The 16,703-nt window shown below is 37.8% G+C and overlaps 1 non-coding gene across 1 annotated transcript; it reads left to right on the forward strand.

Annotated features, from left to right (window-relative positions):
* The first annotated feature begins 15,351 nt into the window (after positions 1–15,351).
* Positions 15,352–15,458, forward strand: LOC114005114 (U6 spliceosomal RNA). Its single transcript, XR_003547018.1, has one exon. It is a non-coding gene; the product is annotated as a U6 spliceosomal RNA (small nuclear RNA).
* The last annotated feature ends 1,245 nt before the right edge of the window (positions 15,459–16,703 follow it).

The raw sequence follows: 16,703 nt of genomic DNA on the forward strand, positions 1-16,703 counted from the left end.
CTAAATAAGACCCCCAAAGCATAAGCAAAAAACAAAAAAAAAAAAAAACAGAAAAGTGGGATTACATCTGATTAAGAAGTTTCTATACAGAGAAAGATACAGTAATTAGTGTGATTCAACAGCCCTCAGAATGGGAGAATATTTTTGTAAACTATGCTTCAAAAGGGACTGATAGCCAGAGTACACTGGGAACTCAAGAGTCTTATCCAAAATAATAATAACAATAATCCACCCAATTAAAAGTAGCAAATTGAGCTGAAGAAAGAATTCTCTAAAGAAGACATAGAACCAATCAAAAAGTATATAAAAAAATGCGGAACTTACCTCATCATAAGGGAGATAGCAAATCAAAACCACAATGAGATATCACCTAATCCTAGTCAGAATAGTGCAGATTATAAAAACAAATAATGATAAGCGCTGGCGGGAATGTGGTGAAAGGGAACTCTCCTACACTGTTGGTGGTCATGTAAATTAGTACAGCCACTGTGAAGAATGATACGGTGATTCCTCAGAAACCTAAAACAGAACTACCATACAATCCAGTAATTTCACTCTTAGGTATCTACTCAAAGAATAAGAAAACACTTTGAAAAACACTTGTACACCTATGTTTACTGTAGCATTATTCACAATTGCTAGGACATGGAATCAGCCTAAATGTCCAAGAACAGAGAAGTGGATTGAATAAATGCGGCACATGTACTGTGGAATACTATTCAGTCATGAAAAACAATGAGACCTTGACATGTGATACAAAGTTGATGGATGTAGAAGATTTAATGCTAAGTGAAGCAAGCCAGACTACAAAAGACAGGCATTATATGTCCTTACTGAATATTTACTGAATGTGTGTGCTTTATAGCAGAAACTTAAAAACTGGAAGGTGTAGTAGCAGGGAAGACAATAATAAATGCTAGTATAGGGGTAATAGGAAGTGGGTAATGGAGGCCGGAGGGAAGGTATCGGAGAAAAAGAACATATTTTAGAGCAGAAAAATATTATCTGCTGACATGGTAATGTATTTGACTTTACTAATATTTGCTATATTCATGCCGGGAAAAAAACTGCACTGTACACTGTAAAGGTGTACAGTGACTAAATATAAATAAAGAAATAAACAATAACTCATAACGAGAGAATTATAACAATATGTTGTTATAGAAACTAAAGCTAATAAAACAAAAAAAAACACAATGCACAAAAATGTACAAAGATGGTTTTAGAAATTTTATATAAATTCAAATTATATTTCAAATAGGATATACTTGCAAGGATCCCTGTGGTGTTTTAAGAAAACAAATTAAAACTCTACTTCCTGGGACCAGCAGTTAGCTTAATGGCTATGTCACTGGACTCCCATATAGTCGACCGCAGTTCTCGTCCAGACCTGGTGGCTTAAAACTCATGCTGAGCGCGAGTGCGTGTGTGCCCAAGATCCAGAGAGGAGAATAGAGGAGAAGGGATTGCGGCGGCGTGGCCATCCCCTCTGTGGCGGCGGCATGGCCATCCCCTTTGTGGGAAGGGGGGGGGGGTATTTTTCGCTTTCTGTCTGTCTGTCTCTCTCCGGCTGGCTGGCGAGCCCACGCGCCCTATGGAAAACAAAACAAAACAAAACAAAACAAAAAAAAACCCTCTACTTCCTAAATATATCCCATTGGGTGCATGGGCTTACCAGAGAGACAGTGAGAGGAAAAATGAGAAATCATCCCCCAGAGGGAAAGGCCATGCTGCAATCCCTTCTCTTCCATTCTCCTCCTGGGATTTTGGGCACATATACACCTGCGCCTGGCATGATTCTCAAGTTGTTGGGTCAGGGACGCAAATTGCAATCAACCACATGAGAGTCAGCACCTTAAACACCATTTCCACCTGCTGGTTCCAATATATCACTTTTAATTCTCACATTATCTAAGGATATATAAGATAAATAAGTTTAGGATGTTGAAAGTTCAGTATACTGAGAAAATGCAGCAGAGACAGAGAATAATCTTTTCAGCAATGGTGCTCCCTGAAATAAATATTTGCAAAATAATGATAGAGGACCTATACTTCACATCATGTACATAATAAACTGAAAGTGGGTTGTAGACAGAAATATAAGAGTAAAAAAACAATAAACCTTTTTTTGTAATCTTGTGTCAATCAGTGTTTTTCAGTGGTCGTAACTACTAAGCCATAAAAGGAAAGAATAGAGAAATTGGACATCAAAAGTAGGACTTTTTTTTTCTTTTTTGGAGAGGTTTTTGCTATAGGGCACGTGCACTTGCCAGAAAGACAGATAGAGACAGAGAGACAGAAAGCGAGAAATCATACCCCCCAGGGGGTGATGGCCACGCCACAATCCCTTCTCCTCCATTCTCCTCTCGGGATCTTGGGCACACACACACACGCGCGCCTGGCGTGAGTTTAAGCTGCCGAGTCTGGGACTCAAACCATGGTCTACTTCATGGGAGTCCAGTGACATAGCCATTATGCTAACTGCTGGTCCCCTGACATTTTGCTTTACAAGTGATGCCATCAAGAAAATGAAAGCATAGCTCTTATAATTAGAAAATATTTGTAAATTATATATCTGACAAGGGAAGTAATTCCAGAACAGATAGATAAAGCTTACAAATTTAAAATACATAAAATCCAATGAAAAGTGAATTTGACTATACATTTCTCAGATGAACACATGAAATTGGCCAATAAGCACATAAATAAATGCTCAATACTATAAATTTCTAGCTTTTCAATCAAGCAAGAGAAATAAGCTCTAGAGCTCTGCCATAAGCAACTGCTAAATAATTTATGAGACACTTAAAATTCTAGGTGTGTGGGACTTCATTTTTTTTTTTTTTTGGAGAGGTTTTTGCTATAGGGCATGTGCGCTCGCCAGACAGACAGAGAGAGACAGAGAGATAGAAAGCAGGAAATCACCCCCCAGGGGGGATGGCCACGCTGCAATCCCTTCTCCTCCATTCTCCTCTTGGGATCTTGGGCACGCACGCACACGCACCTGGCGTGAGTTTAAGCCACCGGGTCCGGGACTCGAACCGCGGTCGACTACGTGGGAGTCCAGCGACATAGCCATTACGCTAACTGCTGGTCCCCTGGACTTCATGTTTTTATCAAACAAAAATTTACAAAGAGAGAAGTAAATTAAATTACACAGAGTGAAACACTTGACCTGAATTCTTGAGTTGTTCAGAAGCCTCAAAAAAAAAATGTTCTTGAATAAAACTGACAATGATTTCAAAAAGGGATAAAGGAGGTCAAATCTACTAGACATTTATTGTGATTTCTAATAGCAATAATAAGACCCAGAAACATTTTTTCTTTTTATCATTAGCCAAAATAAAATACAATACTTTATGCAATAATAGAAATAATAACCTACATTTTGGTGTAATGTAGAGAAATTTGGAGCTCTCATTTATGTTTGATGGATTTTAAATTGGTATAGATAACTTAGGAAAACAATTTGACTAGCTGTGTCTCACAAAGCTAAACACAGAGTTGTAATAGGACCCAGCAATTGAACTCTTTGGTCTCTACCCAAAATAAATTAGATCATGGGTACATGCAAAAACTGTACCATCAATATACATAGCAGTATTATTCACAGTAGCCTCCAAAACACTGAAAACAACTCAAATACCCATACCCCAGAGATAGATGGACAAACAAATGTGGTATACTCATTTCTGGAATATTACTTAGCAATATTAAGAAAGACTGCCCATGCACGCTACTACTTGGATAATTTTTTTTTTTTTGGAGAGGTTTTTCACTATAGGGCGCGTGCGCTCGCCAGACAGACAGAGAGAGACATAGAGACAGAAAGCGAGAAATCACCCCCCAGGGGGGATGGTCACACCGCAATCCCTTCTCCTCCATTCTCCTCTCGGGATCTTGGGCATGCACACACACGCACCAGCATGAGTTTTAAGTCACCGGGTCCGGGACGTGAACCGCGGTCGACTACGTGGGAGTCCAGTGACATAGCCATTACGCTAACTGCTGGTTCCCCTACCTGGATAATTCTTGAAAGCATTTTGCTTAGTATAAAAAGCTAGTAATAAAAGACCACATGTAATATAATCCAATACAGCTGAAGAGTTCAGAACAGGTAAATATATACAGACAGAAAGTGGACTGTAGTTGCCAGAACTAGGGATAGAGAGAAATAGGGAGATGCTATAAATGGATATGGGACTTAGTTTTGGGGTGATTAAAATATCCAGATGTCCCAGCAACTATTTGGCAAGAGGCAACAAAAGCTTGGTAAATAAACCTCTCTCTTAGCTCAGAAATTTTGTGCCACTGATCTTATTTAGAGATAACCTTCTAAGTTTGTTTAAATAGATTAATATCTGTATATTGATCATAACCACAGAAAATTAGTCACATTAGGAATGGCCAATAATGTGCTATAGTCATAATAAATAATACCAAATAGTAATAAAATAATAACATAATCACACATTTAGTTATATAACATCATGCTTACAACAGATGTTAGAAATATGATACCTATTAGAGAATTAGGCTGACAAGGTGTATCCACATTGTGACTTTCACAAGTCCAGGAGCAAAAAGTTCCAGGATTTGATAAGAACATGATACCTGAGTATGCCCCAAAATTTCTCTGGCTGGGGGACAGAAAGCAGAGTAGAAAGTGTGCCCTCCAGTCTTGTGACAAGGGTTAGACTCTCCTACTCTGCATTGTACCCAGGCTTCATTGACATAACACATTCCTACTTTTCACACAGAACCCCTGAAATTAGACATTATTTTAGCCACTTATAATCACTTTCTGCCACTGTAACACTGGTAGGATGAAAACAATCAGTGGCTTTCACCAAATAAAAGAGAGCACATTCATAAACATAACTGCATATAGTGCTGTATTTTAATTTTTGGCTAATAATTTAAAAAGGAAAAAATAGCTATAAGAAACATATTTCACATAAAGAGATCCTCACACCAAGGCAAGTCTTTAATTCTATCCAAATACCAGAAATCCCACTATTCCTTTTGTCCATTCTGCAAGGCAGCCTGCAGAAATGACAAGTTTCAAATAATCCCAAACTAAATTGCCAAGGATAAAGTCATCTATAGATGTAAATTGAATATTGCATAATGCCTCTTGTAAGACCACACACATGTTGAGAGTTAAGGTTTTACAGACACACTCTACTGTTGAAACCAACAAAGAATGCACAGAGAACAGGCTGTCTGCTAGTAAACCTTTCATTAAGCACAACTAGATTAACAAAGTTATTACAGAATCATACCAGAGTTGCATAAAGCCCAGACTTTGTGCAATTTTTCCCCCATTTTCCCTCAAGAAGTTAGGAATTGTGATGAAAGAGGACATTTCCTTCTGAAAAAAATGAACTTATTGACTTTTATTTTCGACTCTCAGAATCACAATCCCAAATGCTTTATGCCTAACAGGATTGAATTATTTTTGAAGAAAAAGGCCTAAATAGGGTAATGGACCTCATGCATTAATAGCTTTTCTATAAGGCACATTTCTGCACTGTCCCAATCAACAGTGAGCACCCAGGTCAGTCCCTAATGCTAACACTACCTTCACATCAGGGGCCAGTGTCTCCACATGCATGTGGGCTTCCACATATGGGCTTTGGCTATAGCAGGGGCTAAGGGTTCAATGTTCTGACTCATTCTGATCCTCCAAATGACTATGGGGATGGTGCTACTGAAGTGAATGACAGAACATATTGGTCTCTTTTGTCTTGAAGAGTGGAAAGAAATTTCAAAAACGAAAATTAACAGTAGTAAAGTAACATTCACTATTCTGGATTTCAACCATTTATATGCAGATTTTTCATTATTCTCAACTGGGATTAATCTCTCTCTCTCTCTCTCTCTCTCACACACACACACACACACACACACACACACACACATATACATGCAAACTACACTCACACAATAAAATCATTTACACATACGTATAACCAAGAACTTACAAAAAATATGTCAATTCTTGAGTTGGTTTCATAAGAAAAGATAACCGGAAAATGAGATCTTCATCTGTCAACTCATAAAGAGGGAAAAATCCACCCAGTATTAAGTCCCCATCTCTATAGACACTTGGCTTCTGGTATTCAAAACAGCTTTTAAGTGTCATCTCACATGCAGTCTGTAAAGGCTGCAGAGCTACCAAGAGATAAATCAAAGAAAATGACATATCAGGGCCTGCCCAACACAGAGACAAATCCTATGTATATGCTGAGCTGGGAAGATAGAGTTAGGTGGTATCTACGGGTTTTTCCCTCTTTCAGAATAATCAATTTCTGTGCAGGACACAGAGGACTCTCACTTTCATTGTCTGCTGTCAACCTGTTTATAAAGCATGTGCCAGACAGGTAGGGTAGACAAGGGCCAAGTCAGGAGCATAAAAAAACGCATGTCTAAGGGAGTTCTTGTGCTGAGACTCACTCTTAGTTAATGTCACTGTGATATGAACAGACCTTGCTTCCCTGTCCTTCTACTGTGTCACCTTAGTTCCATCCAGGAGCTTTGGGGATCTCCCTGCCCTGGGGCTGTGCACCTGCCACCTTGCATTCTGGAGAAAAAATAAAAAAACAACTTGGATAAAAACATATATCTTTCAGATCTGGGGCTGTGCACCTGCCACCTTGCAGTCTGGAGAAAAAATTTAAAAACAACTTGGATAAAAACATATATCTTTCAGAATTTTTTCTCCTCTGTTTTCTATAATTTCATGATGGTGCAGCAAGGCTTTGGAGACTATCCCATCCTAAGACAAGATCTGTAATTTTGTGGGGAGGTGGGTGTGTGTGTGTGTGTGTGTGTGTTTGTGAAACACCTGGGCTAAAATCAACACCTACATGTATCATTTTTTTTTGATGCCTTGGCAAGGAAGAAAAGGGCTTACATCAGTCATTGATGACCTCATCTGCAATGTACAGAAGGCATTTCATTACTCTGTCCATCCTCACTCCTGGGTCTACAACATTATCTAGAGAGAGATGGTCTTTCTATTTATAAAGGAGTAGGATACATTCTAGAGATTATATTATTTTCTCCAATTACATCAGTCATTGATGACCTCATCTGCAATGTACAGAAGGCATTTCATTACTATGTCCATCCTCACTCCTGGGTCTGCAACATTATCTAGAGAGAAATGGTTTAATGAATGATAACTAAAAATAACTCTGTTCTTCACCCAGTATTTATATCTTATAAAATTTTTATATCTGATAAAATTTTATTATTTCTAGTTTTTGACTAAGTATACATTTTATATATTTGTGATAAACAAGATATTTTGATGATGAAAATGTGGAGAATGCTAAACCCAGCCATGTACCATATGTATTACATTATAATTTATGTTTTTGTAATAAGAACACTTTATGTCTACTATATTAGCAGTTTGCAAGGAATTGCATTAGGTGCAGTAGACCTTTGAATTCATTCCTTTTGTCTGAAATTTTGTGCTTTTTGACCAACATTGTACAAGTCTGCTCACCCCTATCCTCTAGTAGCTACTATTTTACTATTTCTTTTTAAAAAATAATTATTTTATTTAACTTTATTTATTTATTTTTAATTTGATCAGAGAGGGACAGAGCAAGAGAGAAAAAAGGGAAACGTGAGACAGCAAGCCACCAGGTCCAAGATTCAAATCACAGACGGCCATGTGGGAGTTCAGCATCATTAAACACAAGGCCACCTGCTGGCCCACTATTTTACTATTTCTATAAATTTAATTTTTTAACACTCCACTGACAAAATGAGACAATATGGTATTTGTCTTTCTGTTCCTGTAATTACTTCAATTAGCATAAGGTCCTTTAGATGCGTCCATGTTGTTAAAAATGATAGAATATTTTTAATTGCCAGGAAACATGTGTGCTTACTAGAGAGACAAAAAGACAGAGAAAGGAAGTATAAATAACCCTTCCCCATCAGGAGTAGTCACACCATAATTACTTCTTTATTTGTTATTCCTTTCAGGATTTGGAGAAGCATGCTCTGCATACTTCTTATGCTTCCAGGGCCTCACGATGAGGACAGTGAAATGACAACATGTTGATAAACAAACAAAAACATTAAAGAAACAAATAAATTGAAATATATCCTGTTTCCATGGCTTAGAAGTCTTTTTCTTCTTCTATTTTTTTAAATTGATTTTTATATTTAGTCACTGAACATCTTCACAGCATGCAAAATGACTCTTCCCAGCATAAAGACACTGCATGTCAATCCAAAGACATTACCATACACATTATCATGAACAGATAAATTTCCATTGTTGTGTCCATTAACTGTTTTGCTTTTTTTCCCATTGATTTCCTCCTTCCTGCTCCCCACTACCCAACCTACTCCTGTACTGTCTCCAATATCTACAGTTGCACTCCATGGTTTTATACCTTCTAATCTTTCAGTTTCTGCAGTAGAGTGCAGACATTCAGTATGTATTAAGTAGAGACATACAACACCTCTCTTTCATATTCTGGCTTGCTGCATTAAGCATTAAATCTTCCATGTTTGTCCACTTTTGATCACATGCCAGGGTCTCATTGTTTTTTTTATGGCTGAGTAGTATTCTGTAGTGTATATGTGCCATACTTTTTCAGTCTGTTTATTTGTTCTTGGGCATGTGAGTTGATCCCATGTCCTAGAAAAGACGTGGGAGTGGAACTTCTATATCATACAGTAGTTCTATTTGTACGATTTTTATTTTTATTTTTATTTTTTGAGGGATTTTTGCTATAGAGCATGTAAGCTTGCTGGAGAGGTAGAGACAGAGAGATAGAAAGCAAGAAATAACCCCCTGGGGGGAAGGCCATGCCACAATCCCTTCTCCTCCAGCCTCCTCTCGGGATTTTGGGCATGCCCATGTATGCACCTGGTGTGAGTTTGAAGCCATCAGGTCCAGGACTCAAACCATGGTCAATTACATAGTAGTCCCGTGATGTAACCATTACACCATCTACTGATCCCAGGATATTTTATTTTTATGTTTATTTCTAACTTATATGTAATCACCATACATTTTTACAATGCACATGGATTTTCGCAGCATGAATACAGTGCATATGGCCTATGTGTAGGTTCTCAGGGACCTCGACATTGTGCTCCCCAGTGGCAATACTAACTTACATCCCCACCAACAGAAGAGGAAAATTCCTTTTTTTTTTTTTGACAGCAGCCTCACCAGTATTTACCGTTCTTTCTTTTTTTGAGGGAAATTTTTGCAATAGGACATGTGTACTCACAGAAGGAACAAAGAGACAGAAAATGAGAAATCACACCTGGGGGGGACAGCCACACCACGATCTCTTCTCTTCCATTTTCCTCTCAGGATTTGGGGTACAAATGCACATATGCCCAGCATGAGTTTTAAGTCACTGGGTCCTGGACTTGAACTGTGGTCAACTACATGGGAATCCAGTGACATTATGATTACACCATCTTCTGACAGCAACCATTCTTTGTTTTTTCAAAATTAACCATTTTGACTGGGATTAGGTGATACATCATTGTGACTTTGAATATCTTCTGTGGATTTGAATATCTTCCATATTCATCCACTTTCTATTAAATGCCATGTCTTGTTTTTAATGGCTGAATAGTATTCTACGTAGCATATGTACTATACTTTTTCAATTCATTCATTTGTTCATGGACATTAGGGTTGGTTCCATGCCTTAGCAATCATGAATAATGCCACAATAAACACAGATGTGCAAATGCTGTTCTGACTGAGCCTTTTCCTGTCCTTTGAGTAGATACCCAGGAGTGGAATTGCTGGATCATCTATTTAAGGTCTTTGAGGAACCTCTATATTGTTCTCACAGTGGCTAGACCAATTTACATTCCCACCAACAATGTAGGAGAGTTCTCCTTTCACACTGTCCCCACCAGCACTTATCATTTTTTGCTTGTTAAATCTTCACCAGTCCGACAGGATTAGGTGGTATCTCACTGTGGTTTTGATCTGATCTCCCTTATAATAAGATATGTTCAGCATATCTTATTGCCTATTAATATGTGTTCTTTAGAGAGTTGTTTATTCAGATACTTTTCTCATCTTTTAATTGGTTTAATCATTTTCTGGATAAGTCACTTGAGCTCTGTGTATTCTGGTTATTAGTCCCTTATCTGGGGCATAGTTTACAAAAATATTCTCCCGTTCCAATGGTTCCTATTCACACTAATTACTATATCCTTTGCTGTGCAGAAACTTTGTAATTTGATGTAATCCTACTTGGTTATTTTGAGGATTAAAATCACTATGCTTTGGGGGTCTTATTTAAGAAGTCTTTGCCTACCCTGATGTCTCCACCAGTTTTGGAGGGATCTTCTTTAAGAAGTCTTTGCCTACTCCCATGTCTCCAAGAGTTTCTCCTGCATTTTACACTGATAGTTTTATAGTTTGAGGTTTTATGTTTAGATCTTCGATCTATTTCACATTGATTTTTTTTTATAATGTTGAGAGAAACTGGTTGAGTTTCACTTTTCTGAGGTGAATACCTAGTTTTTTCAGTACCACTTGCTGAAAAAATTATTTTCACTACAGGATTAATTTTTTTGAGAGGTTTTCGCTATAGGGCACGTGTGCTCGCCAGACAGAGAGAGACAGAGAGACAGAAAGTGAGAAATCACCCCCCAGGGGGGATGGCCACACCGTAATCCCTTCTCCATTCTCCTCTGGGTTCCCAGCATAAAGACACTGCATGTCAATCCAAAGACATTACCATACACATTATCATGAACAGATAAATTTCCATTGTTGTGTCCATTAACTGTTTTGCTTTTTTTCCCATTGATTTCCTCCTTCCTGCTCCCCACTACCCAACCTACTCCTGTACTGTCTCCAATATCTACAGTTGCACTCCATGGTTTTATACCTTCTAATCTTTCAGTTTCTGCAGTAGAGTGCAGACATTCAGTATGTATTAAGTAGAGACATACAACACCTCTCTTTCATATTCTGGCTTGCTGCATTAAGCATTAAATCTTCCATGTTTGTCCACTTTTGATCACATGCCAGGGTCTCATTGTTTTTTTTATGGCTGAGTAGTATTCTGTAGTGTATATGTGCCATACTTTTTCAGTCTGTTTATTTGTTCTTGGGCATGTGAGTTGATCCCATGTCCTAGAAAAGACGTGGGAGTGGAACTTCTATATCATACAGTAGTTCTATTTGTACGATTTTTATTTTTATTTTTATTTTTTGAGGGATTTTTGCTATAGAGCATGTAAGCTTGCTGGAGAGGTAGAGACAGAGAGATAGAAAGCAAGAAATAACCCCCTGGGGGGAAGGCCATGCCACAATCCCTTCTCCTCCAGCCTCCTCTCGGGATTTTGGGCATGCCCATGTATGCACCTGGTGTGAGTTTGAAGCCATCAGGTCCAGGACTCAAACCATGGTCAATTACATAGTAGTCCCGTGATGTAACCATTACACCATCTACTGATCCCAGGATATTTTATTTTTATGTTTATTTCTAACTTATATGTAATCACCATACATTTTTACAATGCACATGGATTTTCGCAGCATGAATACAGTGCATATGGCCTATGTGTAGGTTCTCAGGGACCTCGACATTGTGCTCCCCAGTGGCAATACTAACTTACATCCCCACCAACAGAAGAGGAAAATTCCTTTTTTTTTTTTTTTTTTTGACAGCAGCCTCACCAGGGTTTACCGTTCTTTCTTTTTTTGAGGGAAATTTTTGCAATAGGACATGTGTACTCACAGAAGGAACAAAGAGACAGAAAATGAGAAATCACACCTGGGGGGGACAGCCACACCACGATCTCTTCTCTTCCATTTTCCTCTCAGGATTTGGGGTACAAATGCACATATGCCCAGCATGAGTTTTAAGTCACTGGGTCCTGGACTTGAACTGTGGTCAACTACATGGGAATCCAGTGACATTATGATTACACCATCTTCTGACAGCAACCATTCTTTGTTTTTTCAAAATTAACCATTTTGACTGGGATTAGGTGATACATCATTGTGACTTTGAATATCTTCTGTGGATTTGAATATCTTCCATATTCATCCACTTTCTATTAAATGCCATGTCTTGTTTTTAATGGCTGAATAGTATTCTACGTAGCATATGTACTATACTTTTTCAATTCATTCATTTGTTCATGGACATTAGGGTTGGTTCCATGCCTTAGCAATCATGAATAATGCCACAATAAACACAGATGTGCAAATGCTGTTCTGACTGAGCCTTTTCCTGTCCTTTGAGTAGATACCCAGGAGTGGAATTGCTGGATCATCTATTTAAGGTCTTTGAGGAACCTCTATATTGTTCTCACAGTGGCTAGACCAATTTACATTCCCACCAACAATGTAGGAGAGTTCTCCTTTCACACTGTCCCCACCAGCACTTATCATTTTTTGCTTGTTAAATCTTCACCAGTCCGACAGGATTAGGTGGTATCTCACTGTGGTTTTGATCTGATCTCCCTTATAATAAGATATGTTCAGCATATCTTATTGCCTATTAATATGTGTTCTTTAGAGAGTTGTTTATTCAGATACTTTTCTCATCTTTTAATTGGTTTAATCATTTTCTGGATAAGTCACTTGAGCTCTGTGTATTCTGGTTATTAGTCCCTTATCTGGGGCATAGTTTACAAAAATATTCTCCCGTTCCAATGGTTCCTATTCACACTAATTACTATATCCTTTGCTGTGCAGAAACTTTGTAATTTGATGTAATCCTACTTGGTTATTTTGAGGATTAAAATCACTATGCTTTGGGGGTCTTATTTAAGAAGTCTTTGCCTACCCTGATGTCTCCACCAGTTTTGGAGGGATCTTCTTTAAGAAGTCTTTGCCTACTCCCATGTCTCCAAGAGTTTCTCCTGCATTTTACACTGATAGTTTTATAGTTTGAGGTTTTATGTTTAGATCTTCGATCTATTTCACATTGATTTTTTTTTATAATGTTGAGAGAAACTGGTTGAGTTTCACTTTTCTGAGGTGAATACCTAGTTTTTTCAGTACCACTTGCTGAAAAAATTATTTTCACTACAGGATTAATTTTTTTGAGAGGTTTTCGCTATAGGGCACGTGTGCTCGCCAGACAGAGAGAGACAGAGAGACAGAAAGTGAGAAATCACCCCCCAGGGGGGATGGCCACACCGTAATCCCTTCTCCATTCTCCTCTGGGGATCTTGGGCACGCACGCACACGCGCCCAGCAATGAGTTTTAAGTCGCCCAGTCTGGGACGCAAACCGCAGTCGACTACGTGGGACTCCAGCGACCTAGCCATTACACTAACTGCTGGTCCCAACTACTGGATTAATTTGTGCCCTTGTCAAAAATCACGGGGCTGTATGTCTTGGGGTATATGTTTGGGTTCTCTATTTTGTTCCATTGTTCTACATGTTTTTGTGCCAGTATCATGCTATTTTGATTATCACAGTTTTGTCATATATTTTGGGGTCAAGGAGTGATATGCCTCCTACTTTACTCTTTTTGCACAGTATTTATTCCCATGGTCCTATGGGGCCTTTTATGTTTCCAAATAAATTTTCATTGTTTATCTTTTTAGTGAAGAAAGTCACCAGTAATTCGATAAGAACTGAATTGAATTTGTAAATTAATCTGGGCAGAATTGACATGCTGACTATAATAGTTCCTCCAATCCAAGAACATGGGTTGTCTTTCTATTTTCTTGTATCATACTCCCTTTTTTTTTTTTTTTTTTCACTTTAGTCTTTTTACACAGTATTGCTTTGGTGATATGGGGTCTTTTATGATTCCAAACAAATTTTATGATTGCCTTTTTAAATTCTGTGAAGATCTCTGGTAATTTAATCAGAATTGTACTGAGTTGTAGATTAATTTGATTACAATTTAAATTTTTATTATATTTATTCTTCTAATCCAGGTATATGGGATATCTTTCCACTGTTTTGTATCATTTTTTATTTGATTTTTTCAGTTTTCCTTGTAGAGGTCTTTTACTTATTTGTTAGTTTTATTCCTAGTTATCTTATATTTTGTGCCTATTGGAAATATTGCTTTCTTCAATTCTGTCTCAATCTGTTCATTGTCAGTATATAGAAATGCTATAGATTTCTATATGTTCATTTTATTCTTTGCCACTTTACTGTATTCATTTATCATTTCCAAGAGTTTTGTTGTGGATTCTTTCAGGATTTCTATGTATATAATCATGCCCATATGTGTAAACAGAGATAATTTCACTTCTTCTTTAAAACCTATTTTTATGCCTTTTATTTTACTCCCTTTTCTGACTGCATTGGCTAGAACTTCCAGTACTATTTTGAAAAAGAATGAAGAAAGTGGGCACTCTTGTCATGTTTTTACTTTTTAAAGAATTATTTTATTTAACTTTATTTATTGTTATTAACATTTCCAGAAAGAGATACAGAGAGTGAGAGAGAGACAAAGTGTAAACAAGCATCAAGATCCAAGATTTGAACCATATGGGAGTCCAGCGCTTTTAACCACCACACCACTTGCTGGCACCTTGTGTCAGTGTTTGGTGAAAAATTTTTTAGCTTTTTCCCATTCAAAATAATGTTAGCTATATACTTGTCATATGTGGCTTTAATTGTGTTGAGGACTGTCTCTTATGTGCCAATTTTGCTGAGAGTCTTATTAATAAAAGAATGTTGTCTTTTATAAAATGCTTTTTCTGCATTGATTGACATGATCACATGGGTTTTTCTCTTTTTTTTGGAGAGATTTTTCACTGTAGGGCGCGTGCGCTCGCCAGACAGACAGAGAGAGACATAGAGACAGAAAGCGAGAAATCACCCCCCAGGGGGGATGGTCACGCCACAATCCCTTCTCCTCCATTCTCCTCTCAGGATCTTGGGCACGCACGCACATGCGCCCGGCGTGAGATTTAAGCCACCGGGTCCGAGACGCGAACCGCGGTCGACTACGTGGGAGTTCAGCGACATAGCCATTACGCTAACTGCTGGTTCCCATCACATGGGTTTTTTATCTTTCCTTCTGTTAATTTGATGTATTATGTTTATTGTTTTGTATATGTTGAATAACCCTTGCCTTGCTGGAATAAAGCTTACTTGGACATGGCATATAATCTTTTTAAAGTACTGTCGGATACAATTTGCTGGTATATGATTGAGAACTTTTGCATCTGTACTCATCAGAGATGTTGATATGCACTTTCTTTTTTTATGTTCTCTGTTATGTCTCTGCCTGTTTTGGGGGTCCAGGTGATGGAGGCTTCAAAAAATGAACTTTGGAGGGCTTCTTCCTTTTCAATATTTAGAAATGGTTTGAGGGAAGGGTTAGTTCTTTTTAAAAAGTTTTGTGGGTGCTTACTTCATCACCACATACATGAAAATTGGAACAATACAGAGAAGATTAGCATGGCCCCTACACAAGGATGACATGCAAATTCATGAAGTGTTCCGTATTAAAAAAAAAAAAACATACAGAACTGTTAGATAGGACAGCTGTAATACAGGATATCGAAACCTCACTCAAAAGTATTAAAAGCAGATTAGATCATGCAGAAGACTGAATCTCAGAGGTAGAACACAAAACCTCTGACCTAGAAAAAAATTATCAAAAATACTGAGAAAATAACCAAGAAAAATGAAGATAATATATGAGAAATACTAGATATCATTAAACACCCAAACATGAAAGTAAGTTATATCCCAGAAGGTGAAGAAAATAAGGGCATTAATAATCTATTCAGCAAAATCCTGGAGGAAAACTTTCCAAGTCTAGAAAAGTACTCAAATGTTCAGATGAAAGCAATACAAAGAAACCCAAATAGAATCAATCCAAGATGATCCTATCTACAGTAAGATCATAGCCAGATTGGCTAAATCACAGACAAAATAAGATACTAACACTGGAAACAGAAATGTCGAGTAATTTATGAAGGTTATCCCATCAGGCTGACACTGGATATCTCATGGGATACAATTTATAAAACAAAGAATGGGGGAATATATTCAAAGTGTTACATAAAAAAATAATTTCAATGAAGAATAGTAGATCCAGCAAGATTATCCTTCAAATGGGGAAAAAAAGATAAAAATATTCTTGGATAAACAAAACCAATTTAGGGGAACCAGCAGTGGAGTCCCACGTAGTTGACCACAGTTTGCATCCTGGACCCAGTGGCTCAAAACTCATGCTGGGTGTGTGTGCGTGCATGCCCAAGATCCTGAGAGGAGAATGGAGGAGAAGGGATTGCAGCATGACCATCCCCCCTGGGGGGTGATTTCTTGCTTTCTGTTTCTCTGTCTCTCTCTGCAGCCCTATAGCGAAAACCTCTCAAAAACAACAACAACAACAACAAAAATTTACCAACTCTAAACTAGCTCTTCAAAAAATTCTGAAAAAAGTACTATACCAAAAAAACTAAAGACAGGCAGCCAGCAATAAGAGAACAAAAAACAACGAAGAACATGGCCAATCTAATGGTGGAGACAAGTCTGGAAATATTGATAATAACGTTGAATGTTAATGGATTAAATTCTCTTATCAGGAGACAGAGACTGGCTGAATTAATTAAAACACACACACACACACACACATATACACACCAGAAACTTTTTTTTTTTTTTTGAGAGGTTTTCGCTATAGGGCGCGTGCGCTAGCCAGGCAGACAGAGAAAGACATAGAGACAGAAAGCGAGAAATCACCCCC

Source organism: Tupaia chinensis, unplaced genomic scaffold (genome assembly GCF_000334495.1).
Source record: "Tupaia chinensis unplaced genomic scaffold, TupChi_1.0 Scaffold142285_1, whole genome shotgun sequence".
Classification (NCBI taxonomy): domain Eukaryota; kingdom Metazoa; phylum Chordata; class Mammalia; order Scandentia; family Tupaiidae; genus Tupaia; species Tupaia belangeri.